The following is a 26,660-nucleotide window of genomic DNA, read 5'->3' as shown; positions in this document are numbered from 1 at the left end:
AAGCCCAGAGGTGATAATGGTAAAATGTACATCCCAAGTTTGGCAATCAAGATAATATACAACAGAAAACATATTGTGAAAAAACGCTGACCATAAGACCTGATATTCTCACTAAAGTAATCTCTACAGCAAGTTGCAAAAAAGCTCAAGCTATTTGTTCTCCAAATTCTTTTACAAATTCCTTTGCCTTAACTGCCAAGTTGATGCCATGGTCCAAGACATTTACTTTCCAGGGAAAATTGAGGTAATTGAAGACGAAACTGGATGAGTACAAGAGGATCATGGATAGAAGACATGGCCTTACTTGTTTATGGCTTCTCTTAACCTCTCCCAATGAGCAGGTGGACTGCAGTATGGACATTGTTTCCAGTTGATGTATACTCGGTACATTGTATCAGTTTCCATTGCTTTAAACCAAAAGAAATATCCAGTCAAAGCAACAAAGACCCCTCCCCATGAACAATTATCTATAGTAGGGCTCAAGATTGAAGAATAATGTCTTAGTCCTCTGTATTCATGTACAGGATAATGTGACATGGACAACAGTTTCCTACAAGTTGGGTCAAAGCAAAGCCACTCGGCTTGATTTTATGACTAGCTTTGTCCATGAGCAACACATTGTCTGGCTTCAGGTCCCTGTGCACAAACCCTCTACCATGCAAATAGTCGAGAGCCCAAGATATCTATAATGCACACCTGTTGACTGCATCCTTGGGAATTCCAACCTGCAGAAAACAGATCAGTACCATGAGATTTGGATTGATCTGAGCAGTGACTTGTCCATAGCAAAAATACCAAACATTGAAGATGTTACTGTTGGGACAGTGGCTGCTATAGTGAATAAAACTGTTGCAGTGATTGCCGCATGGCAATCACATTAATGTGTATTCTGAGAGCCACTGCCAGATTAATTGGGCAACTACTTATGTCCAGTGATGAGGTATTGGGAGACCCAACTTCATCATTTTGTCTGCTGGTATTTGCTTTAGGATGCACAATAGATGGTGCAACCTACAGGTATTTTTATGGAATGATAAAATTGGCCCCATGCATTGGTATTTGTCTCCAGACCACTGACAGAGCCAGCTGAATTTGCTAATAACTAATGACCATACACTATCACTAGTTACGACTCACCACTTATTTGGTCAACACCCATTTCTCCCAACCTTTCCAAATTCACATCTTTCTGGGAAAAGATGGGCATCTTCTATATGTAAGATCATGGTGATTGGATAACTTTGCTTCTAGATGTGTGGAAACTTTTTACAGCTTATGTTGCTAAAAAACATCTGGATTTGCCAATGACCTACAGATAAACCTCTCCGCTTTATGGTCAGTTAAAATCATTATCACATGTTTATACCTAATTTACCACTTAAACCAACTTGGTTAACTTAAATCTTGGATATGCAGGAGTTTGCATGTTGACTGTGAGTTCCAGAGGACACCATTAAGAAAGGAGAAGGTGAGCACTGAATGTTTATAAGATTGTCAGGATATCTGTGCTGCAGGGTGAATTTTTATTTATAATGGTGGAAGGAGGCCAATGGTTAGATCAGATGTCACCAGTGACTACATGAACAGGTTGCTTGATTTGTCTAGGTTTTGTGCACTGGATGGATTGGAGTGACTGTGAAATGTCAGCCTCTGTGCTGTACATGGGACAGGGGGAATGGAGGGGCTAATGAGGAGTATACAGAATGTGTAAAGGGGCAGTAGTGGCAAAAGTAAGCAGCAGCTAAGTGGTGTGCAATTAAACAAGAAGCATATTTGTTTAAATATCTGGCCAGCCTTGCCTGTCTCTTGCCCTATGCACATGCCATGTTTAACCGGCAAGACACTCTGAAAATATTGCACTTAGAAATAAATTGTGTGCACACATGCGCTCCCCAAGCCAGATCTGAATGTATCAGAAGTTTTCTAGGATGAAAGGACTAATTTGCTTTGAATAATTACTTAATTAGCAAGTGCCCACAGCAGGCATTACTATGTAAGATGCATAAACGCTCATACTTGGCAGCAGAAAAAAAACCAAGTGAAAACACTGAACATTTTAGAAGGGGATCCCAGGGGTAACGTCTATCCTAGCAGAGAGTGACATGGTAAGCATGCCGACATGAGGAGACTTTAAAGCTGCAATGCTCCTTTGGGAAATGTGCAAGTTGTTGTCTCTTCAGAGGAAGAACAAGAACTCAAGCGCCACCTATAGGGAGTAGCACATTGACCACTAGGATTGCTCCTTCCTATTGGTGGCACGAGAGTTCTAGCCCCCTTCTGAAGAGACTTTTAGCAACATTATAGAAGTAAACGCGGGAACAAATGGTAAATGGCAGATGCCACGCACACAGATCACTGAAAAGCTTCTGGTATATTTCCAATGTCCACTCAGACCAAGGACAGATCAAATAACGGCACCCGGTGGCCATTTTCAGGATTTCTAATTCACTGTACACCTTTTCCTCTTTACATTTATTCTTTGCTATTATTTTTACAGCCACGAGTTCCTCACTGACTGGGTGTGATGCCAAGATGACCTGAGGTAAAAATCACAACAGATCAGAACAAACTGCCATATATTTTATGAATCTGTGTAATGGATCACTACAATGAATATGTATGTGCCTCCACTGTATCTGGTGCAGGATACATTGGGGAACACTGAGGATAAATCAACACTTGTCCAAATCCTCCCTCACCGAGCTCTTTACAGAAGTCAAAACTGCACAGGTCAATAGGGTTTTCTGTGTTGTCCACGTCTCTGAAGGGTAAAGCACAGCATCTGGCATCACCATCGTCTTGAGCTGGCATGTCTGCAGCATCAGAGGTCATAATATACCTTCTAACTGCAGGGATTATACAAGATTTATTAAAATTTTACTTGAATCTCCAAACTTTACCCAATAAGAATTAAAATTAGCCTATTTGGTATCACTACAACTGAAGAAGTACAAAAATGTGGTGTAATCCTTACTTCTGGAGCCTTAGTATTTGTTACTGTAAAAACTACTGGGTTGCCCTCCCAGGGCTGCAGGGTACTCTGTATCGGGCCGGTGTCAGGGGAACGTGTCCCAGCAGCGGTGACCCGGACTGTGGCCCTGGGAGCACAAGTCAATGGCGGTATATGAAGTTAGTGAAATGAAATAGTTTGTGATGCCACCTGTGGTGCTCGGCAAGGGAAGTGTTAAGCCGACGCTGCAGACAGATCCTCTGGGACAGATAGTGGGATGCAGCATTGATGGTATAGCCCTCCACAGGCAGGGCTGATGTCCCAGGGCAGTGTAGTTGTAATGGGAAGGTGCAGGCAGTGTAAAGGATGGTACCCAGATGTAGTGGTGCTGAGCGGGTTGGCGCAAGAATGAATGGAGGACACAGAGGCTTGCAGTTCCAAGGCTTTACTCGGTCTGCGGTACACAAGGATGCCTGCCTCCGGGCTGTGTCCTCCAGGTCAGAGACTCAGCCAACCTCCAGGCCAGATAGAAAGCTCCTCTCCAGCACTCCGCCAACATGTACCTTTCCTGAACGATGACTCTCTAGCGCCTTTAAGTGTGACGATCTCCAGTACTGTGGTATTCTGAAGTTCCTCCTGTCAGATGTTCCTAACAACTCTACTCGTATGGCAGACAGCTGTAGCCTCTATCGGGGACTCCTTTCTCCAGAGTCCTGGCTCTCTATTCAGTTGCTGTTGTGCCCCAAGTCTTAGATGGGAGTAGTGAATTTACAGCCAACTACTCCACCGGTGTCTGCTGCAGAACCATAAGTGTCCATACAACCTCAGGGACTGGGCCCCGGCCTTGCATTGAGAACCTATAGGCAGGGTTCCTCTTCCTACCCCCGTGTCCTCTGTTCTACTCCTTTATTCCACACGGATCTTTCTCTCTTATGGAAGCTTAGGTTGCAGTTCTACATCTTTCTCCTTCTGTTTCTTTCCCATGCCGGCTGGCTCAGATCACTGAGGCAGCTGCAGCACTCCTTCCTCCATCCCTTCTTCCAGGGATCCCCACTCCTCCCGAGTGGCTTCCTTCCTCACTGACCCCCTGTCAGACTGAACCTTTAATCCTACACTTTCCCACTCTTTTATGTATCTTCACTCCACCCACCTCCTAGCACATCCAGTGTTCCATGCAGGGAACCACCAGAGGTGCCCTGCTACTCTCTAAGCACTGAGCCGCAATGTGGTTGTGCAGAACTACCCTGTTGTGTGGGGTGGGAGTGTTGGAGTGTGGAAAGTAGTTCCCACCTTACCTGGATGGTGGGGCACTACACCTTAGGAGAAGGTGCAGTACCTCTGTGGTGACTGAGCCTCAGGGGCGCCACACTACAGCTACTGGTTATCTGGAAGTTCCATGTTTTTACCCAATCTTCATCTCCTTCTGTAATGGAAAGTAATGAAGAATCCAAAATTTTCCCAAAATTGTCCCATGTTTGGGTGTTACAACTTTCCCTTTTGTGATCACATTTGTAATATCACCTGACCACACAGATTCCTCTTAATCCCTTATTTCTATATTCCAGTAAAACACTCTGTAGGACTGCATTCCCATGTGCCTGTCTTATTAGTGTGTATGTAATCTCTTGAAACTGTGTGAACTTAGTCTTGGGTCCTGTGGTAGCATGTAATATTATGTCAGTGTCGTGAATGAAGTGTAGCTCAATACAGCATTTTACACCATAACCATGCAAATGTTTCCAGTAATATCTGCTGAATTGTCTGGTATGTCTTCATCTATTAGCTATTGTAGACTAGATCCTCTTGGACTTAGTGAATGTAGAGATTTTGGCAAGGTTCATTCACTTCATGAGTATTTATTCCATGATGTAAAAGATCTTCTGCATAGATCAGTTGTAGTAGTGTAGAGTAACAGAAATGTGATTCCCATCAAATAGCTTTTCCTGAGAAATGTCTTCTCCTGTAGCATTGGTGTTGAATCAAATCCATCAAGGACAGCATGTTTAATATTCCAGCTCTTATTGGAATCCATTTCTTCCTAAAATAAATGCAGTATCATTCTGCAATATACAACTTGCATTGATCAACATGTACCCACACTTTATTGTCTGTGGGTAATTTTAACCACATTAGATGCTTGTTGAACAAGAATCATAACTTGTCCCATGGTTTCAATAATCTCAAAGGGACCTTCCCAGTTACTTTCCCAAGGTCCATTCTTCCTGACAGTTTAATCCTCACTAGAGCCCCTTTCTTGAATGTAGATTCATATGGTGTCTCCATTCTCTGCGTTCTTGATGCAGCATGTGTAAGTATGGCTTTCAAGCTTTCCTGCAACTACTGCAACCATTTGGGCCTTGCAACAGCATCTGTTTGAGGTGTGGACAAAAATGGTTCATGTGGAAAAATTGCATTTTTCTTCCTGTCATTAGTTTGAAAGGAGGAAATTGAGTTGTGGAAGAAGTCATTCCTCACACTCAACAGTGCAAAAGTTCCGGCATCAACCCAAGTATCTCCTTTGTCCAATATCATGTTGGCAATTCTAGATTTTATTGTTTTCATCATTTCCACAATACCAGCTGACTGTGGATGGTAAGGTACATTAAACTGTTGAACCCCTAGAATAGTACAAACTGCTTGCATGACTTTTCCTGTAAAGTGACTTCCTCAATAAGAGGTGATCATTCTTGCGATCTACCAAGTACGAAAGACATGATTAAATAATGCTCTTTGTAGACAAAGCATCATCTTTCCTGACAGGTAAACTACAACCCATTTAGAAATAACATCTACTACAACCAATGCATACCTGAGACCATTTTTACCTGATGGTAACAGACCAATCTGTAACATAGACCATGGACCATCTGCAGGTGCAATTTGGAGTAGTGGAGCTTTGTCCTTTTGCTCTTGGATTCATTTGAGCACAAATGAGACATGATTGAACAAGACTTTATATAGTCTCTTCCATCTTTTTCCAGTAAAATTCTGAGAATTCCTAACCTTTTCTTTTGGCCTAAAAGACCCAAACTTTCAGGATTATATCTTGTGAACTCAACCTGTGGATGTTTTGGTACCACAGGACAGAACTCCCCATTAAAGTCATGACACAAAACCCCGTTTAAACAAAAGGGAGGTTATGGATCCACCTGGGAAGCAACAAGAGATGTCTTTTTCTTCTGTAAAAGGGATATGCGGGTCTGTTCTTGAACTGCTGAAACCTCGAGAGGTTAATGTTGAAACACTTTTCTTGTCACGGCTGCCTCTTTGGCTAGAATATCTGCAGTTGCATTTCCAACAGATAATTCATCATATTTTTTATAGGCAGTGACTTTGACAATAGAATGAAAAACAAAAAATGATTTTGCTATTATCTCAAATTGTTTACAGCGTGTCACTGTGTGCAAGAGTCTTATTAAATTGTACAAAGCCTTTCTTTTCCCAAACTAGCAAATCGGTCAGTGGGTGATGGTGACACAGTGCCGACATATTCCGCAGCACTTTACATTTTAGAGGGGGCTTGTACAGACAGTATACACTACTGCATACCAATAGACAGAGCAAAGCAGATACCAAGAGGAATGAAGGCCCTGCATCATTCTGAAGACCATTATCTATGTATTGGAGGCTTCACATTATCTGACCTTGTATCTAGTTCAGATTCGCTCACAATTAGGAGCCATCTATTATCAATCATCTTGGTGACAGACAACTTCCACCCAGAACAGATCAGCTGCAGCTTCTAGAATAACATGGTGATCTGAGAAATGTCTCTTCCTGCCATTGGCCTCACATCAGCTCCTCAGTGCTGCTCCTATGTGGTCACTGGTTATTGTGAGGCTCATTAGTATAATCCAGCATTTCCCCTCACCTCAGGTGTCTCCTTCTCCCTGGAAGCCAAAAATTTCCTTCTGCATTAGGCTGTTCACCCCTATTCTGAGGATGGACAAAACCTGATCCCTGAATTATGCAAATGTTGATTAAGTAAATTTGTGGGATATTTGCTTGTTTAAAAGAAAAAAGTTTGTTAGAATTTATTACTTTTTAATTAATTTCAGTTCAGTGATCTGATCAGCTTTCACCAGTGGAGATATCTGGCAGTAAGGCTAAGTGCACATGGTGATTTTCTTCCTGTGGATTTTTCCGCGCAGATTTTAAGAAATCCACAGGTCAAATGACCGGCATTTTTCCTGCTGATTTATTCCTTATTTATTTCAGTTTTCCCTCTGCGGATTTGGATAATGGAGCAGGTGGAAAACCGCACAAAAGTGACATGCTGCATTTTTTTGGACCGCACAAAAACCGTGTGCGAAAAACCGCAGCGTGTGCACAGCGTTTTCAATTGTTACCACCCACCTTTCGTGTCTCCCCTTTTTCCCCTCATAGACTGTAAGCTTGCGAGCAGGACCCTCATTCCTCTTGGTATTTGTTATGATCTATGTGATTATTGTTATGCTGTAATGTCTATCGTCTGTACAAGTCCCCTCTGAAATGTAAAGTGCTGCGGAATATGTCGGCGCTGTAGAAATAAAATTTATATCTTTCATTGATTTAGGCTATGTGCACACGATGCATTTTACTGCTCAGTAACGCTGCAGATCCGCAAAGTGATTTATAGTACAATGTAAATCAATTTAAAAAAAAACGCTGTGCACACGCTGTGTTTTTTTTCTACGCGGTATTTGTGCGGTCCAAAAAATGCAGCATGTCACTACTTTTGTGCCGTTTTCCACCTGCTCGATTCTCCAAATCTGCAGTGGAATAGTGCACAAAAACAGCAATAAAAAGGAAATCAGCAGGAAAAATTCATCGTGTGCACATGGCCTGAGTGTTCCATTGTTCTGCAGTGCTCCCAGTGGAAAGATTTAGTATTGCAGTATTCAGTGACATGTCATGGATGTCCATAATGGTTGTAATTCCAAGAAGTCTTAGAAAATTAACACTTCTGATGCAAGATTGTGTGATGCTTTATGCATGGATCAATCAGGACCATAGACTTCTGTCTCAAGATTCAGGTTCTGTTTTTATCATAAATGAAAGCTGTTGGCTGTCCTGCATCTATTACCAATTCTTCATCAACTGCCAAGTTCAGGCTCATTCACACGTCAGTGTTTGGTCAGTATTTTGCATCAGTGTTTGTATGCCAAAGCCAGGAATGGAACTTACCGAGAAAAAAATAAATATAATTGAAAGACTGACTCCTGTTCCTTATTTTGGAGACATTCCTGGTTTTGGCATACAAATACTGATGTGTGAAAGAGGCCTTAGTCTGAGATGACAAGTTGGCATATAATCTAGCAAAAAATGGCACTCAGCTTGGTATTATGGTGACAATTAATTCCAGGAGTAGTACACAGTAGTAAAGGTTTTGGTCAGACAAGTGACCTTCAGTGTAATAGATTAACATAGACATAGATGATCATGGACACACATGAGTTGAGACTGGGCAAGAAGCTGCATGAAGGTAAAACTTACTAGCTGTATGAGCTCCTGAATTACCCTGGCTTTGTCCTCATGCAGTCTGAGGACCAGATCACAGCGGGCAATGCAGCCAGGAAGGATCACATTGAGAGGAAAGCATCCATCTCCAACAAGACCACCAGCTGCATATTCAAACTGCTACAAGAATCTGGTAACAAGATAGCATTTGTGAGTAAGTGCTGTGCAACTGGTTCATTGCCACTCTGTGAGATGATCCCTATAGAGTGGGTGTGCAGGAGAAAAGCCACCAGTTCATTCCTGATTAGAAATCCTGGGGGTAGCAGAAGGATATAAATTTTATCCTCCTAAAGTATAGCTGTTGTGAACTCATTTTCAGGTTTACCTCTGGCTTCTGGTGAGGGTGGTGGAGCTGGCTGTGTTGACAGAGGGGTCGTGAGTTCTCCATCCGGGCTCCCTCTACTGGTGACAGAAGGTAATGAAGCTGATCTAAATGGCAGAGACCTGCCACCTGAGGAGGACTGTGAGTGGACATCAGGAGTCTCTGACTGGATTTAAGTCAGCCGACTCCCTAATTTTGTGCTGGTGATTTTTTTTCCTGCCCTGAGGTTCTGGTTTCCAGTTCTGTTCCTGCCTTCTCAAGCTAAGTGTGCTCTGCTGTTTTTTCACATGAGATTTGGTCTGGTTTACTCAGTTTTTGTGGTCAGCCAGCTTCTGCTGGGACTGTGCTGAACTTCCATTCTTATGTCTGTTTATGCCAGTTTGCTTTTTGTCCCTGATCAGATTGGTCTTTTTACTCTGTCTTCAGAATATACCAGAGTGCTGATATAGGGAATTGAAGTCTAGCCACTTCAGGGTTTTTGTTATCAGAAAGTGTTGGACATTTTTTGGCATGGTTTTGTGCATGATTGCAGACAGCATCTTTCCTTTCCTGTCCTTTCTAGTTAGTGTGGGCCCCATCATTTGCTCAGCCTATTTTTCTATCTGTGTTTTCATCTTGTCTCACCGACAATACATGTTTGTGGGCTGTCTATTGCTTTGGGGTCTGCTCTGGGGCAGTTTAGATTTCCCTTTTTCTTGCTTTAGGCTTATTTAGTTCTCCGGCTGTGACAAGGCGTCTAGTATCATCATAGGCACGCTGCACGGCTACTGCTAGTTGTGTGGATAGCGTCAGGGGTCTGCAATCCGCTTAGTTACCAACCTCTGGATTTCTGTGGCTTAGCTTGTTTTTTCCTCCTCGGTGACTCATTCATAGCATATAGCTGTCTTTCAAGGATGATGCCAATAATGACACTCAATGGTCTGAAGATCAGCTGATTGCAACTAAACTGTGCTGGCCTTATGATTGGTCAGGCAGAGGTGGACATGATGAACCATTCCACAGTGGCCATCTTTGAAATTCTGGAAAAAACATGGTCAGCATAAGACTGCACCCGAGTGAATATGAAGATTTGAGTTTGGTGTGGATGTGACCAAAAAAGAAATGGTCTTTGCTGATGTGATTGATAATGACTTGTGGCATCTATGGCCCTCAGGTGATCAGACCCAGCAGAAGGATGAACAGACTTACCACGAAAAGTCAAAAGAAACTGAGTGGGTTGCAGGCAAAATGGAGTTACTGGTGACCTAGTCATAGCCAAGAATGCATTGTTGTTGATGGGGTAAATTTCTGACCTAGTCCATTGTGAAAAGATTAAGCAATCTGTGCAAATTATGGCATCCCATGTGAACTGAGGGAGATGTCTGATCACAAAGGACCTCATGAGACTACCTGTTTGTGTTGGTCTCTCCAGGCATGTGATGTGACTGTCACACAGCCGCAACACATGCAGCTGCGGCGCCTAACCGCTGATAAATGGGAGCACTCCAGGTTTCCGATAAAGCAACTGAAAAAAAAGCTGCTAGGTAATGAATGAGGCCGGATCTATGTGTATGCCCATATAGCTCTTTCAAAGGTACTTCCAGCAATATTTTTACACGTTCAGTCTATTCATCTGAAATCGGTTTGCATACATATTCAAATGAGGGAGTAGATCTGTTGCTCCAGCTCTATACCCGCTCGGTGCCACCTCTTCCTGATCAACTTGCAGCTCTTTTTTCCAGAATGAAACACATCATAGAGGCTGTCAGTGAAGCAAAAGCAGGTAGCACTCTGCGGGAAATAGAGCTGGAGTGATAGAAGGTTAAGATCCACCACAGTCGTTAGGCATAATTTATATGTCAAATGAAATGCTGATTACTGAATAAAGGGAGAAAGGGGCTGACCATATAAAGGTGTTAACGGAGTTTGTCTTTAAAAGAGCTACATGCACATATATAAGGCTTGGAGGGGTTAAATCCTGCAGACTGCCTTTAAATAAATACAATAGAACATAGTGTATAAGTATGGTAAAATAGCAGTCCTTATTCCATGAAGCGCTACAACTCCTTCAGTCAACTGATCAATGCTGATGTCAATATTGATAGCCTATTGTAAGGATAGGATGAGTGAAGAATTCTGAAACCACGGATATGTGATAATCCTCCTAAATGGTGCTTGGCGCTCTTCCATCCGGTTCTCATTATCAGACTCCATGAGCACCTGATCATATTCACTAAGAGCTACAAGGAACATTATGGAGGTGTATCCGCTTCTTCCTTCTCATTGCTGCCCTCCTATTTCCACCATTCTGAAGACGACGCTTTGTAAATCAAATGGATATTTGATGATTCCTGTTGTGGACACTCTGACTAAGAGCACAAGTTGTTGAAGGTAGATATCCATGATCTGCAATACATTCCAGGTCATTTGGATAATTTGTGGAATCAGACAGTTGATGATCCCGTCTCCTATCATGGCATTCTTGTATGCCAGGGTCATTCCATAAATATTTCGCTGCATCTACATAAGGGATCTCAAATGAGCACACCTTCTCAATATCAACTTCCCAAAATAGCAGTGCATGGCCCTTGTTGTGTTGATACTTGTATGGAATTTTAAGGGTCTCCCTTGCCTAAATCATAGCTTGCATTGCAGTGAATATGTTCTGGTACACAAGCTTAGTGAAGCCCCTCTTCATCAGAGTAGCCAGATCCATGGATAATCCTTGTCTGCTCCCGGCGGAGCTGCCTGTCTCGTCACTGATCCTCCGAGCTTCCTTGGCCTCCTCTCTGAGGCAGCACACCATGATGGACTCCAGAGTCATGTCTGCTAACTGCTAGTGGTGCTGGAAAGAGACAGACCCCCACCCTGCAAGTCACAGACCAGCTTCTCCTTGTAAGAAGGGGAATGCTGTGCAGATTGGGGGGAGACAGACTGATGAGACAGGAGATCCCTTTAAATAAATACATTGGGACATAGTGTATTAGTATGGTAAAATAGCAGTCCTTATTCCATGAAACTCTACAACTCCTTCAGTCAGCTGATCAGTGCTGATGTCAATATTGATTGCCTATTGTAAGGATAGGATATCAATATTAAATCCTTAAATCAATTAAACAGATGTTTAGTGCATATGATGTCGACAGAGCTAATACACAATGCTGCCAGCAAAAATATTCTTGTATACGTAGAACAGTAGCACAGTGGCTCTGTGGCTAGCACTGTAATGGTGGCTTAGTGCTTACCACTGTATATAGTGGCTCAGTGACCAGCCCAACAGCTTTGTAGCATTGGGGTTCAAATCCCACAGAGGATGACAGTTGTGCAGAGTTTATGTTCTCTGTGTTTGGAGTGTGATAGGAAACCCACACAAAGACCTCCTAATAGGATATTTAGATTGTGTGCCCCAATGGGGACAGTGTTGATGTATTTAAAGTGCGTGGAGTAAAAAGGAACCTGTGACCTCGTTTTGCCACTATAAGTTGTGGCCACTGCCTTTCGGTGCTGTAGGGATTTATCTCACTCAGGAGCCACCGGAGTCAATCAGGAGTCACGTTCCTTTAAAAGTTCATAGGGTTTATTGCTCCATAAACCAGCACATAACATAAGGAATAGCTTTTAGCTCAGGCGAAAGCAAGTATAAGTGTCCATTGTTTCATGCTCAATCCTGGAGCCTCAGCAAACACAGGAGGCTTATCCATCCTCGCATGCAGCCAATATACCCAGGCCTCACTGGGTCAGCAGCCTCAGCACGTGGTCTTTAGGAAGGTAGCACACCTTCCTCCACCTAGGCCTGCTGGGACCTTCCACATGGCTCAATCAGATCCATGCTCTCTCCCATGTGACCTACTCTGGTTATCTTATATGGTCTGTAGCCACGCCCAGCGGGTCACATGGCTATGACCTCATCACAGGTCCTTCAAGCATTCATACACATATACTTTATTATGACACTCTTAAACACCCCCCCGGGTGGATTTGTAGATTGATCCTGCCCATCTCATCAATCATCTGAAGGCTTCTCTGTTATGAATGGGTCACCAAGGAGACAAAAACAAAACAAGCTAAGCCCAGAAAAAACAGAGAGGTTGGTAACTATGCAGATTGCAGATCCCTGATCCTACCACACAGCTAGCAGCAGCCGTGGAGTGTGCCTACGATGAACCTAGACGCCTCATCACGGCCGGAGGACTAAAGCCTAAAGCAAGAAAATGGAAAACTAACTGCCCCAGAGCAGACCCCAAAGGAATAGACAGCCCCCACACATGTATTGATGGTGAAACAAAATGAAAACACAAACACAGGCAGGAAAATAGGCTGAGCAAGCGATTGGGCCCAAACTAACTAGAAAGGAGAGGAGAGGAAAGGAAAGACAGTCTGCAATCTGCAAAAAACCCTACAAAAATAATGTCCAACACTTCTGATAGCAAAATTAACCCTGAAGTCACTAGACTTCTCCCACTGTATCAGAACTCTGAAATATTCTGAGACAGAGAAAAAAGAGGCCAATCTAATAAGGGACAAAAAGCAAATTGGCAAATACAGATAAATAAGGGTGGAAATTCAGCACAGCCCAAGCCGTGGCTGGCTGACCACAAACTGAATAGACCAACAAAATCAAGTGTGAACATTAACAGAGAAACTTAGCTTGAGCTGACTGTAACAGAGCTGATGACCAAGGCCTGACAAGCAGAAGGAGTCACCAGCTACTGAATAGGGTGTCGGCTGTCTTAAATCCAATCTGAGACTCCAGAGTTCCAATCGTCATCCTCATTCTCAGGTGGCAGATCTCCACCGATTAAATCAGCCTCACTACCTCCTGTTACCAGCAGAGGGAGTCTGGAAGGAGAACTCACAACTGGTGAAACAGAGAATGAACTCACATCACTACTCCCTGACACCTTGGAATGACAGATCAGCTCTACTGATCAACACATAAGCAAGCCTTCATCTCAAGGCCACCCACCTTGAGATGCATAACGATCCTTCAGCATCCTATACCCATTACCACAATGGATGTGACTGCAGGCCCATCCTGGAACACCCACACAGCGCCCCCTAGCAGACAGTGGACACTACAACACAGTGCTTATCTACAGCATTCTAGAATGCTCTTGATAAGCCCCTGATCTGACCTGCAAGATCAGAAAAATGTTTTATTATACTCACCCGGGGGTGTTCCGGTCTGATGGGTGAGCAGGTCTGGCACCTCCCATCTTCATGCGATAGCATTTTCTTTGATTTGTCATGCTCCTGCGCAGGTGTACTGATCTGTACTGTTGAGGGCAGAGCAGAGTAAGAAGAGCCCGAAGGAGGTTACCTTCACTGCTCCTTATCAAGAACCACTTGGCCAGATAGCAGGTTTGCCGGGGGGGAAGACTTTCTGCCCTAGACATGCTGGAGCATGTATCTGCTATGGTTAGAGGAACAGGAAGGGGGACTGGAACGGAAGGTGTGCAGGCAGAGGGCATGAAAGCAGAGGGTGCCAGAGGGAAAGCAGCCTGCAACACCACACTCCCAGAGAGAGGACTCCCAGTCAGAGCACAGATGCTGAGAGAAGAGCAATGGTGAGAGCTGTGGTTGAGTACGTGGACTCTGGAGCCTTCATGACCAGAGGAGACTTTGCTACTGACAGTGACCTGAGCGTGCAGCCCTGGTGACTGCAGTGGCAAGCTGCTCCTCCCTGCGTGGAGAATTTAACCCCTATAAAAAAGCCCTTTAACCATTGGGCTGTCTCTGATCTGTGGTGACATCAACAGTAGCCACACATTATTACAGTCCTGCAGTGCGCAGGTGCTTGGCCTCTCTGACCTTTACCAGCTCCTGTGCACTACAGTACTTTGCTCTGCCCTCAACAGGGCAAATCAGTACGCCAGCACAAGAGCGCAGCACAAAGCAAGGAAGATAACGATATTGCATGTAGATGGGAGGCGCTGGACCTAGACCTGCGACACCCATCAGACTGGACTGCCCCCGGGTGAGTATAATATAACTTGTTCTTCATATCTACAGCTTTACAAAATGCTGTAGATAAGCCCCTAAAGGCAGTGGACGTATCTTATAGCGACAAAACGAGGTGACAGGTTCCCTTTTTGTTAAGAATAATATTTTTTCATTGGTATTATGCTATGTCAGAATATCAGGATCTGAGGATCTTCTGTTTCAAGGTCAAGAGCTCTGATGCGATGTGGCTGCCTGTCTCGCTGTCTTCCTCTTTTGACACTGCAGTGTTATGAACAAAATATTGACTGGTTAACAACAAGTATGGTGTCTATGTACTAACTGAACTATAATCTCTCCCCATAACATGTCCAGCAGACATTGTAGGATTACTATATTGATTTTATTCTATCACTGCCCAGTCTTTAAACATGGACGTATGAATAAGGCCTTAGTCAAACACATACTTGAAAAAAATGGTATCGGTGTCATTGGTGTATGGTCAGTGTCAGAATTTACAATAAGGGTATATGTACACGTTGTGGATTTGCCTGGGGTGGCGCATGCTCAGATTCAGATCTAGTCTCCTGAGATCTCGGGGCAATATCTAAATCTGATCATGCACCGCCCCAGTGGCCATTTTCCCAGAGGCCATCGCACTGCTCCATTGGAGCTTCAGGTGCCTCCGGGCTCTGACAAAATGCCGGCGAAGCCCCCTTTGCTACAGAGCCGCCACCCTAGCAGAGAGCTGCACAGAGCATCGCTGCCATTATGAGGTAATAGGGAGACTTTACTTGCACCTTCCCAGTGAGGCGCCCCCTCACCTGGTCATCGGGACCACTCCCTCCCCCATCTTCCACCACCACCACCATACACAATGACTGCAGATTGCTCCGCACCTGCCCTATAAGATGACACCCGACATACAAGACGACCCCTAGCTTTTAAGATTTTCATGGGTTAAAAAATCATCTTGTATACCAGAAAATATGGTATAATGTCCAGGGAGATCTCTCATATTTGTCCAGGGACAGGTGACCTATAATATATAATGCTCAGGTAGTAGATATATAATATACAATGTACAGTCCAGGCAAATCTATAATATATAATGTCCAGCTAAGACCAGAGGCAGAGATGTATTACAACACTCCCACCCCACTCACTCTATCTGGGACTGGGAGCAAACATTGCCAGTGCTGCTGCTGCTACCATTCACTCTCTGGGACCGTCTGGGAGCAAACAGTGCTGCGGCTTCTGTGTGCTCCAGCTCCAGGCAGAAACTAGGCTGAGGAGTCTGAGGGAAGTGGTGAGTCTGACAGAGCCATGTTGCAAGCAGTGTGTAGGAGGCAGATCATGTTTCCTTACCGATACTGCTCTGCCACTGAGAGGGCCAGACCTGCAATGTGTGACCGTTTCCCAGCCAGGTTGAGAGACAGCCGGGTGCTGCTGTTCCACCTCCGCCCCACGCACCACGTGGACTGGTAGACTAGTGGTAGCAGGGTAACTTGGTTAACAGTCAGTAACCTTCTGGGCAGGCATGAAGTTAGGCACTGAGCAAGGGCGACTCTGCTGCCACTTATCTTCAGGGATGATGATGCACCGCTGGACATAAAAAACACAGGCCCCCCCACATCCTACCGCCCTAGGCATGTGCCCTCAAGTGCCTAATGGTAAATACGGCCCTGCTTCCAGCAGCACGATAATGTTCTGGGATGTAGAAATGAACGATGCCTTCTGTCCTTCAGAGTACGTTGATTTCTTCTCAAGCCAGTCTTATCTGTTATAGAAAGAACAAAAGTAAACAATAAGAAAATCAGATAAGGCAGAACTAGATGTTTATCAACAGCTCATAAGTTGAAAAAAAGAACCTTACCATCAAGTTTTTAGTAACAGAAGGATTGGAAAGATGTTTTAACATCAGCACTGCCTGGAGGTAGTAAAATGCTTGCATCCTTTCCTTATCTTCAAGTGCGACACCAGATTCCACACATGTAAAAATACTCAAACATGGGGTCTTGCCACCCTCGGCACATGGTGGCAATCAAAAGTGGTCCTGTGCGCTGGATTCAACCAGCGTAAAAGGAAAAAATGCTAGTAAAGGTTACATTTTCTAAAACTACAACATCAAAAATTCAACAATCTGCAGTGTAAAACTGAGTGCTACTAGCCCCTTTATACATTCATTGTCAAACTCCTGGTTGATCGCCCTATAAATGTCTTTAATTCCTTCTATAAATGCCTCAGCATCCTGTTTTAGGCCTTCAGAAAGGTTACCGTGTATACTCGTCTATAAGCCGACCCCTCTAATTTTGCCACAAAAAAACTGGGAAAACTTATTGCCTTGTGTATAAGCCTAGGGTTAAATAGTGGTCCAAGAAGATGCTCCATAGATAACCCCCCCAAATGCTGCTGCACAAGGGTTAATGCTGCCCCATAAATACCCCTCATATGCTGCTCCACAAGGGTTAATGATGCCCCATAAATACCCCCCACATTCTGCTGCAATTTAAAAAAAAAAAAAAAATACTACATACATACTACTTACATACTACATGCATGCTACATACATACTACATATATACTACATGCATGCTACATACATACTACATGCTACATACATACTACATATATACTACATGCATGCTACATACATACTACATGCTACATACATACTACATATATACTACATGCATGCTACATATATACTACATACATGCTACATACATGCTACATACTGCATGCTACATACATACTACATACATACTACATGCATGCTACATACATACTACATACATGCTGCATACATACTACATGCTACATATATACTACATGCATGCTACATACATACTGCATGCTACATGCATACTACATACATACTACATACATACTACATGCTACATACATACCACATATATACTACATACATGCTACATACATACTACATACATGCTACATGCTACATACATACTGCATGCTACATACATACTACATACATACTACATGCTACATACATACCACATATATACTACATACATACAATACATTCATACAATACATACATAGACATACAGTACATATAACATAGAGTAACATACTTACGAATACTTGTCACATTGTTCCCCGAAGCCATTGTCTTTTCCGGAATAAATATTAACATAACAAACCACAAAAATACTCACCCACGATCCGAAGCAGTCCACGAGTGTGTCCCACGACGATCTTGGGTAGAGAACTGCAGCATCAGATGATGCTGCCGTTCTCTATGGGCTGCAGGAATCCAATGACGGAAGGTAGGTATCCTTCCGCACTGTATTCCTCCGCCACTTAAAAAAAAAAAAAAAAAAAAAAAAAAAAAGTCCCTAGTCTCACTTTATGCCATTGCTGCGTGGGAAATTCCCACACAGCAATGGCATAAAGTGAGACTAGGGACTTTTTTTTTTTTTAAGTGGCGGAGGAATACAGTGCGGAAGGATACCTACCTTCCGTCATTGGATTCCTACAGCCCGTAGAGAACGGCAGCATCAGCTGATGCTGCAGTTCTCTACCCAAGATCGTCGTGGGACACACTCGTGGACTGCTTCGGATCGTGGGTGAGTATTTGTGGTTTATGTTAATATTTATTCCGGAAAAGACAATGGCTTCGGGGAACAATGTGACAAGTATTGGTAAGTATGTTACTCTATGTTATATGTACTGTATGTCTATGTATGTATTGTATGAATGTATTGTATGTAGTATATATGTGGTATGTATGTAGTATGCATGCAGTATGTATGTAGCATGCATGTAGTATATATGTAGTATGTATGTGGTATGTATGTAGCATGTAGTATATATGTAGTATGTATGTAGCATGCATGTAGCATGCATGTAGCATGCATGTAGCATGCATGTAGTATATATGTGGTATGTATGTAGCATGTAGTATGTATGTAGCATGCAGTATGTATGTAGCATGTAGTATTTATGTAGTATGAATGTAGCATGTATGTAGTATGCATGTTGTATGTATGTAGCATGTAATTTTTTTTTTTTTTTTTTTTTTTTTTTACATTCAACACATTAGCCGGATGATGGGACTACTACTGTCCCATCATTGGCTAATGTGTCAATCACTGTCATGGTAGCAGGCATCGCCCGATGGGACTTGTAGTCCCATCGGACGATGCCTGCACAGACCCCCGAAGCCTGCACAGCCCCCCGGCAGGCCGGCACAGCCCCCCGGCAGGCCGGCACAGCCCCCCGGAGCCTGCACAGCCCACCGGCAGGCCGGCACAGCCCCCCGGCAGGCCAGCACAGCCCCCCGGAGCCTGCACAGCCCCCCGGCAGGCCGGCACAGCCCCCCGGCAGGCCAGCACAGCCCACCGGAGCTTGCACAGACCACCGGCAGGCCGGCACAGCCCCCCGGCAGGCCGGCACAGACCACCGGAGCCTGCACAGACCCCCTGGCAGGCCGGCACAGCCCCCCGAAAGGCCCGTACAGACCCCAGAGAGGCTGTACAAGGCAAAAACAGGGTTTTTCTTATTCCGATACCGGAAGTCCCATAGACTTGAATGGGACTTCCGGTATCGGAATCGGCGATACCGATACTTTTTTTAAAGATCGGCCGATCCATTCCGATCCGATACTTTGAAGTATCGGACGGTATCGCTCAAATCTACTAGTGAGCCATCTAGAGTGGAGTTGATAAAATGAGGCCTCAAAAAAAAAAATCAACTCCAATCTGGACAACTCACTACTGAAGTGACTAGATCGGAGAGGATATTTTATTCATTCCAGCAACTCCAGTCTGGACGGTTCACTGGTGAGGTGACTAGATTGGAGTGGATTGTTTTTATCTCTCTGCAGCTCCTCCATTCTAGACAGTTCTGTTTCTACAGTGACATTCCTCAAAAAATCCATTGCAATGTTCAGAATGGAGCGGATTCCAGGATCCTCATAGACTGCATTATAGTGGAACATTGTGTATAAAATATATACTGACTGTTCAGTTTAGTGGCATAGGAATTTAAAATGTATGTATTGTCACTTTTGGTAACATAATTACACACAGCACTGTTCAGTTTTGCCCAAATTAGATTCTTACTGTTTTTCCACCAGTCCCAGCCACAGCTCCAACATTTCCGAAGAGTGGGCGGAGCTAGTCAGGCTGATAACCTGTGAAGGAGCACCCGACTTTTGGAGTTTGTCGTGTGCCCAATTTCGCCTATCGGGACTCTGCAATGTATCAGACACTTCTGATGTGGAGAGCCATCCAGAGGCCTGAGAACTGCGGCGGCTCGTATGTGAGCTGTGACTGTGGCGGTATCGGGAGGGATGACTTTTACAGGGGTAGTTGAAATGTTGGCAGGAATAGTTAGAGCTGAGTTGGGGAAGACGTGTGTTGTCTACGCCTGCGTCCGCTGTGGCTATGGGGTGTTTTGGGGGTAATTTATTCGACAGCCAGGGGTGGGTTACTGGCCATAACTGGTAACTTTGTGCCTTTTAGCATGGGGGGGTGTTGTAGTGTTACCGTAATCAATATTATTCTTGGGATATGAAAGGGCGGGGGTTAATAGAAATTCTTTATTAGCTATTTGGGCTATAGGAAATGATGCAGGATGCCCCAAGATTGCCATAGAAACACAGCTGTGACCTAATAAAATAGTCTGTAGGAGGAAGAAGATCCACGTTATTGCAAATCTATTATTGTGGATATCTGTGTAAATACTCCTGGATATTTTTTTTAAAAGATGATGGCAAAATCCATACTTTATGGAATTTTTTTTTTTTTGGGGGGGGGGGCAGGGGATCAGGGCATAAACAAGTCAGTCATTGGATTTTAAGAGATTCTCATAAAGCAAAATTTTGCAAATCTGTCATAATTCCAAGACCTATTAAAGTGTATATTGTTCATGGGATAATCCCTTTACTGTTTTTGTTTGCAGCTAATATGTTAATGTGCAACAGATATTATACAAATGGGCAGCACGGTGGCTCAGTGGTTAGCACTGCAGCCTTGCAGCGCTGGGGTCCTGGGTTCGAATCCCACCAAGGACCACATCTGCAAGGAGTTTGTATGTTCTCCCCGTGTTTGCGTGGGTTTCCTCCGGGTACTCCGGTTTCCTCCCACACTCCAAAGACATACTGATAGGGAATTTAGATTGTGAGCCCCATCGGGGACAGTGATGAATGTGTGCAAACTGTAAAGCGCTGCGGAATATGTTAGCGCTATATAAAAATAAATATTATTATTATTATTATTATTATTATTATTATTATTATTATTATTATTATTATTATTATTATACAAATAATATGCATATATAAATATAATAGTAAACATTTCAAGCCACTTAGTGGGAAAGTGCAAAGAAAAATAAATCTAACTCATAAATAGTGTTGAGCATTCCGATACCGCAAGTATCGGGTATCGGCCGATACTTGCTGTATCGGAATTCCGATACCGACTTCCGATATTTTTTCAATATCGGAATTCGGTATCGGAATCGGAAGTTCAGTTGATTGACGGCCTGACGTCATCATGATGCGCGGTGTGTGCGCATCATGATGCGCCGTCATTTCGGGCCTGCCGGGGGTCTCTGCCGGCCTGCCGGGGGTCTCTGCCGGCCTGTCGGGGGGCTGTGCCGGCCTGCCGGGGGGCTGTGTGGACTGCCCGGGGTCTGTGCCGGCCTGCCGGTGGTCTGTGCACCCTGTGGGGGTCTGTACCGGCCTGCCGGGGGGCTGTGCCGGCCTGCCGGGGGGGGCTGTGCTGATGTCCGGGGGTCTGTGCAAGCATCGTCCGATGGGACTACAAGTCCCATCGGGCGATGCCTGCTACCATGACAGTGATTGACACATTAGCCAATGATGGGACAGTAGTAGTCCCATCATCCGGCTAATGTGTTAAATGTTAAAAAAAAAATAAAAAAAAAAAAATACTACATACATACTACATGCATGCTACATACATACTACATGCTACATACATACTACATATATACTACATACATACTACATACATGCTACATACATACTACATGCATGCTACATACATACTACATGCTACATACATACTACATGCATGCTACATACATACTACATGCTACATACATACTACATATATACTACATACATACTACATACATGCTACATACATACTACATGCTACATACATACTACATGCTACATACATACTACATGCTACATACATACTACATGCTACATACATACTACATGCTACATACATACTACATGCTACATACATACTACATGCTACATACATACTACATGCTACATACATACTACATGCTACATACATACTACATACATACTACATACTGCATGCTACATACATGCTACATGCATGCTACATGCATGCTACATGCATGCTACATATATACTACATGCATGCTACATACATACTACATGCTACATACATACTACATATATACTACATACATACTACATACATGCTACATACATACTACATACATGCTACATGCATACTACATGCATACTACATGCATGCTACATACATACTACATGCATGCTACATGCATGCTACATACATACTACATGCTACATACATACCACATACATACTACATACATACTACATATATACTACATGCATGCTACATACATACTACATGCTACATACATACCACATACATACCACATACATACCACATACATACCACATACATACCACATACATACCACATACATACCACATACATACCACATACATACCACATACATACCACATACATACCACATACATACTACATACATACTACATATATACTACATGCATGCTACATACATACTACATGCTACATACATACCACATACATACTACATACATGCTACATATATACTACATGCATGCTACATACATACTACATATATACTACATGCATGCTACATACATACTACATGCTACATGCATGCTACATACATACTACATACATACTACATGCTACATACATACCACATATATACTACATACATACAATACATTCATACAATACATACATAGACATACAGTACATATAACATAGAGTAACATACTTACCAATACTTGTCACATTGTTCCCCGAAGCCATTGTCTTTTCCGGAATAAATATTAACATAACAAACCACAAAAATACTCACCCACGATCCGAAGCAGTCCACGAGTGTGTCCCACGACGATCTTGGGTAGAGAACTGCAGCATCAGATGATGCTGCCGTTCTCTACGGGCTGCAGGAATCCAATGACGGAAGGTAGGTATCCTTCCGCACTGTATTCCTCCGCCACTTAAAAAAAAAAAAAAAGTCCCTAGTCTCACTTTATGCCATTGCTGCGTGGGAAATTCCCACACAGCAATGGCATAAAGTGAGACTAGGGACTTTTTTTTTTAAGTGGCGGAGGAATACAGTGCGGAAGGATACCTACCTTCCGTCATTGGATTCCTGCAGCCCGTAGAGAACGGCAGCATCATCTGATGCTGCAGTTCTCTACCCAAGATCGTCGTGGGACACACTCGTGGACTGCTTCGGATCGTGGGTGAGTATTTTTGTGGTTTGTTATGTTAATATTTATTCCGGAAAAGACAATGGCTTCGGGGAACAATGTGACAAGTATTGGTAAGTATGTTACTCTATGTTATATGTACTGTATGTATTGTATGAATGTATTGTATGTATGTAGTATATATGTGGTATGTATGTAGCATGTAGTATGTATGTAGCATGCATGTAGCATGCAGTATGTATGTAGCATGCATGTAGTATATATGTAGTATGTATGTAGCATGTAGTATGTATGTAGCATGCATGTAGTATATATGTGTTATGTATGTGGTATGTATGTAGCATGCATGTAGTATGTATGTAGTATGTATGTAGCATGTAGTATGTATGTAGTATGTATGTAGCATGCATGTAGCATGCAGTATGTAGTATATATGTAGTATGTATGTGGTATGTATGTAGCATGTAGTATGTATGTAGCATGCATGTAGTATGTATGTAGCATGCATGTAGCATGTATGTGGTATGTATGTAGCATGCATGTAGCATGTATGTGGTATGTATGTAGCATGCATGTAGCATGTATGTGGTATGTATGTAGCATGCATGTAGCATGTATGTGGCATGTATGTAGCATGTATGTAGCATGTATGTAGCATGTATGTAGCATGCATGTAGCATGCAGTATGTATGTAGCATGCATGTAGTATATATGTAGTATGTATGTAGCATGTAGTATGTAGCATGCATGTAGTATATATGTAGTATGTAGCATGTAGTATGTAGCATGCATGTAGTATATATGTGTTATGTATGTAGCATGTAGCATGCATGTAGCATGTATGTAGTATGTATGTAGTATATATGTGGTATGTATGTAGCATGCAGTATGTATGTAGCATGCATGTAGTATATATGTAGTATGTATGTTGCATGTAGCATGCATGTAGTATGTATGTAGTATATATGTGGTATGTATGTAGCATGCAGTATGTATGTAGCATGCATGTAGTATATACACTCACTGGCCACTTTATTAGGTACACCTGTCCAACTGTGTGTTAAGACTTAATTTCTAATCAGCCAATCACATGGCGGCAACTCAGTGCATTTAGGCATGTAGACATGGTCAAGACAATCTCCTGCAGTTCAAACCGAGCATCAGTATGGGGAAGAAAGGTGATTTGAGTGCCTTTGAACGTGGCATGATTGTTGGTGCCAGAAGGGCTGGTCTGAGAATTTCAGAAACTGCTGATGTACTGGGATTTTCACGCACAACCATCTCTAGGGTTTACAGAGAATGGTCAGAAAAAAGAAAAAAAATCCAGTGAGCGGCAGTTCTGTGGCCGGAAATGCCTTGTTGATGCCAGAGGTCAGAGGAGAATGGGCAGACTGGTTCGAGCTGATAGAAAGGCAACAGTGACTCAAATTGCCACCCGTTACAACCAAGGTAGGCAGAAGAGCATCTCTGAACGCACAGTGCGTCGAACTTTGAGGCAGATGGGCTACAGCAGCAGAAGACCACACTGGGTACCACTCCTCTCAGCTAAGAACAGGAAACTGAGGCTACAATTTGCACAAGCTCATCGAAATTGGACAGTAGAAGATTGGAAAAACGTTGCCTGGTCTGATGAGTCTCGATTTCTGCTGCGACATTCGGATGGTAGGGTCAGAATTTGGCGTAAACAACATGAAAGCATGGATCCATCCTGCCTTGTATCAACGGTTCAGGCTGGTGGTGGTGGTGTCATGGTGTGGGGAATTTTTTCTGGGCACTCTTTGGGCCCCTTGGTACCAATTGAGCATCGTTGCAACGCCACAGCCTACCTGAGTATTGTTGCTGACCATGTCCATCCCTTTATGACCACAATGTACCCAACATCTGATGGCTACTTTCAGCAGGATAATGCGCCATGTCATAAAGCTCGAATCATCTCAGATTGGTTTCTTGAACATGACAATGAGTTTACTGTACTCAAATGGCCTCCTCAGTCACCAGATCTCAATCCAATAGAGCATCTTTGGGATGTGGTGTAACGGGAGATTCGCATCAGTGATGTGCAGCCGACAAATCTGCGCCAACTGTGTGATGCCATCATGTCAATATGGTCCAAAATCTCTGAGGAATGCTTCCAGCACCTTGTTGAATCTCTGCCACGAAGAATTGAGGCAGTTCTGAAGGCAAAAGGGGGTCCAACCCCTTACTAGCATGGTGTACCTAATAAAGTGGCCAGTGAGTGTATGTAGTATGTATGATGCATGTAGTATTTATGTAGTATGAATGTAGCATGTATGTAGTATGTAGTATGAATGTAGCATGTATGTAGTATGCATGTTGTATGTATGTAGCATGTAATTTTTTTTTTTTTTTTTTACATTTAACACATTAGCCGGATGATGGGACTACTACTGTCCCATCATTGGCTAATGTGTCAATCACTGTCATGGTAGCAGGCATCGCCCGATGGGACTTGTAGTCCCATCGGACGATGCCTGCACAGCCCCCCGGCAGGCCGGCACAGCCCCCCGGAGCCTGCACAGACCACCGGCAGGCCGGCACAGACCACCGGAGCCTGCACAGACCCCCTGGCAGGCCGGCACAGCCCCCCGAAAGGCCCGTACAGACCCCAGAGAGGCTGTACAAGGGCAGGAAAGGGTTTTTCTTATTCTGATACCGGAAGTCCCATAGACTTGAATGGGACTTCCGGTATCGGAATCGGCGATACCGATACTTTTTTTAAAGATCGGCCGATACCATCCGATACGATACTTTGAAGTATCGGACGGTATCGCTCAACTCTACTCATAAATATTAAATATTAGTTCCATCAACTTTGCTATAACTTAAGGTCAGCATTGGAAGGCAGTGATTATTTACCAGACATTTGAAGAGGAGGCCGAACATTTGACCAGACCTCTCAGCCTTGCCCAATTATAATCTTCAAACAAAAAATGGCTTTTCTATTTTAGAAGACTGGATGGGTCTAGTGTAAAGGGAGGCCAGGACTGTAGACATGGCCAGAGACACTGAAGCATGTGTGTCCGGAGCTTCCCTCACGGAAAATTGTAATATTCCACTTATAAGAGTACCTGCTTCTCCAGTTTCAGGTCTCCCTGGGCACTGGCCAGATGTCAATGGCCTCTCTTCCAGGTGACTCCCAGTAATGGAGACACAGTCCAGGATAACTTGAATATTCTATTTACTTCTTCATAGGTTGCATCCACAGTAGGCCCATCATGGAACTCTCTTGTTTCCTCATCTTTCCCTACTTCGCTGATGCTTGTGTGTGGCACACATCTGGATCAGAATGTCTTAGACTGCTCGCCAGATCCTTCCTGGCCTAACCTCATCATGAGGTCATTCATTCTGCTTGTTTCACCCCAGACTCGAAATAATCAGTCACCAGGTTTGGTTGCTTTTGGAAAAGCATCCGGCCCATCTGTACCGTTCCCTTCGAAGCTCCAACT

At 43.5% G+C, this 26,660-nt stretch overlaps 1 long non-coding RNA gene and 2 pseudogenes across 1 annotated transcript in view; 2 read left to right on the top strand and 1 right to left on the bottom strand.

Moving 5' to 3' along the window:
• LOC141055990 (uncharacterized) overlaps nt 1-26,660 on the top strand; it is a 303,731-nt gene that overhangs the window by 217,319 nt on the left and 59,752 nt on the right. The gene's annotated exons all lie outside the window — the stretch shown is intronic.
• On the top strand, nt 8,290-10,305 carry LOC141055993 (bifunctional phosphoribosylaminoimidazole carboxylase/phosphoribosylaminoimidazole succinocarboxamide synthetase pseudogene; annotated as a pseudogene).
• On the bottom strand, nt 10,857-11,574 carry LOC141055992 (guanine nucleotide-binding protein G(q) subunit alpha-like; annotated as a pseudogene).

The sequence above is a fragment of the Dendrobates tinctorius genome, unplaced genomic scaffold (genome assembly GCF_039654945.1).
Source record: "Dendrobates tinctorius isolate UK_male_01 unplaced genomic scaffold, ASM3965494v1 ptg000193l, whole genome shotgun sequence".
Classification (NCBI taxonomy): Eukaryota; Metazoa; Chordata; class Amphibia; order Anura; family Dendrobatidae; genus Dendrobates; species Dendrobates tinctorius.
The sequence above is the reverse complement of the archived record's forward strand: the minus strand, read 5'-3'. Positions and strand labels throughout refer to the sequence as shown.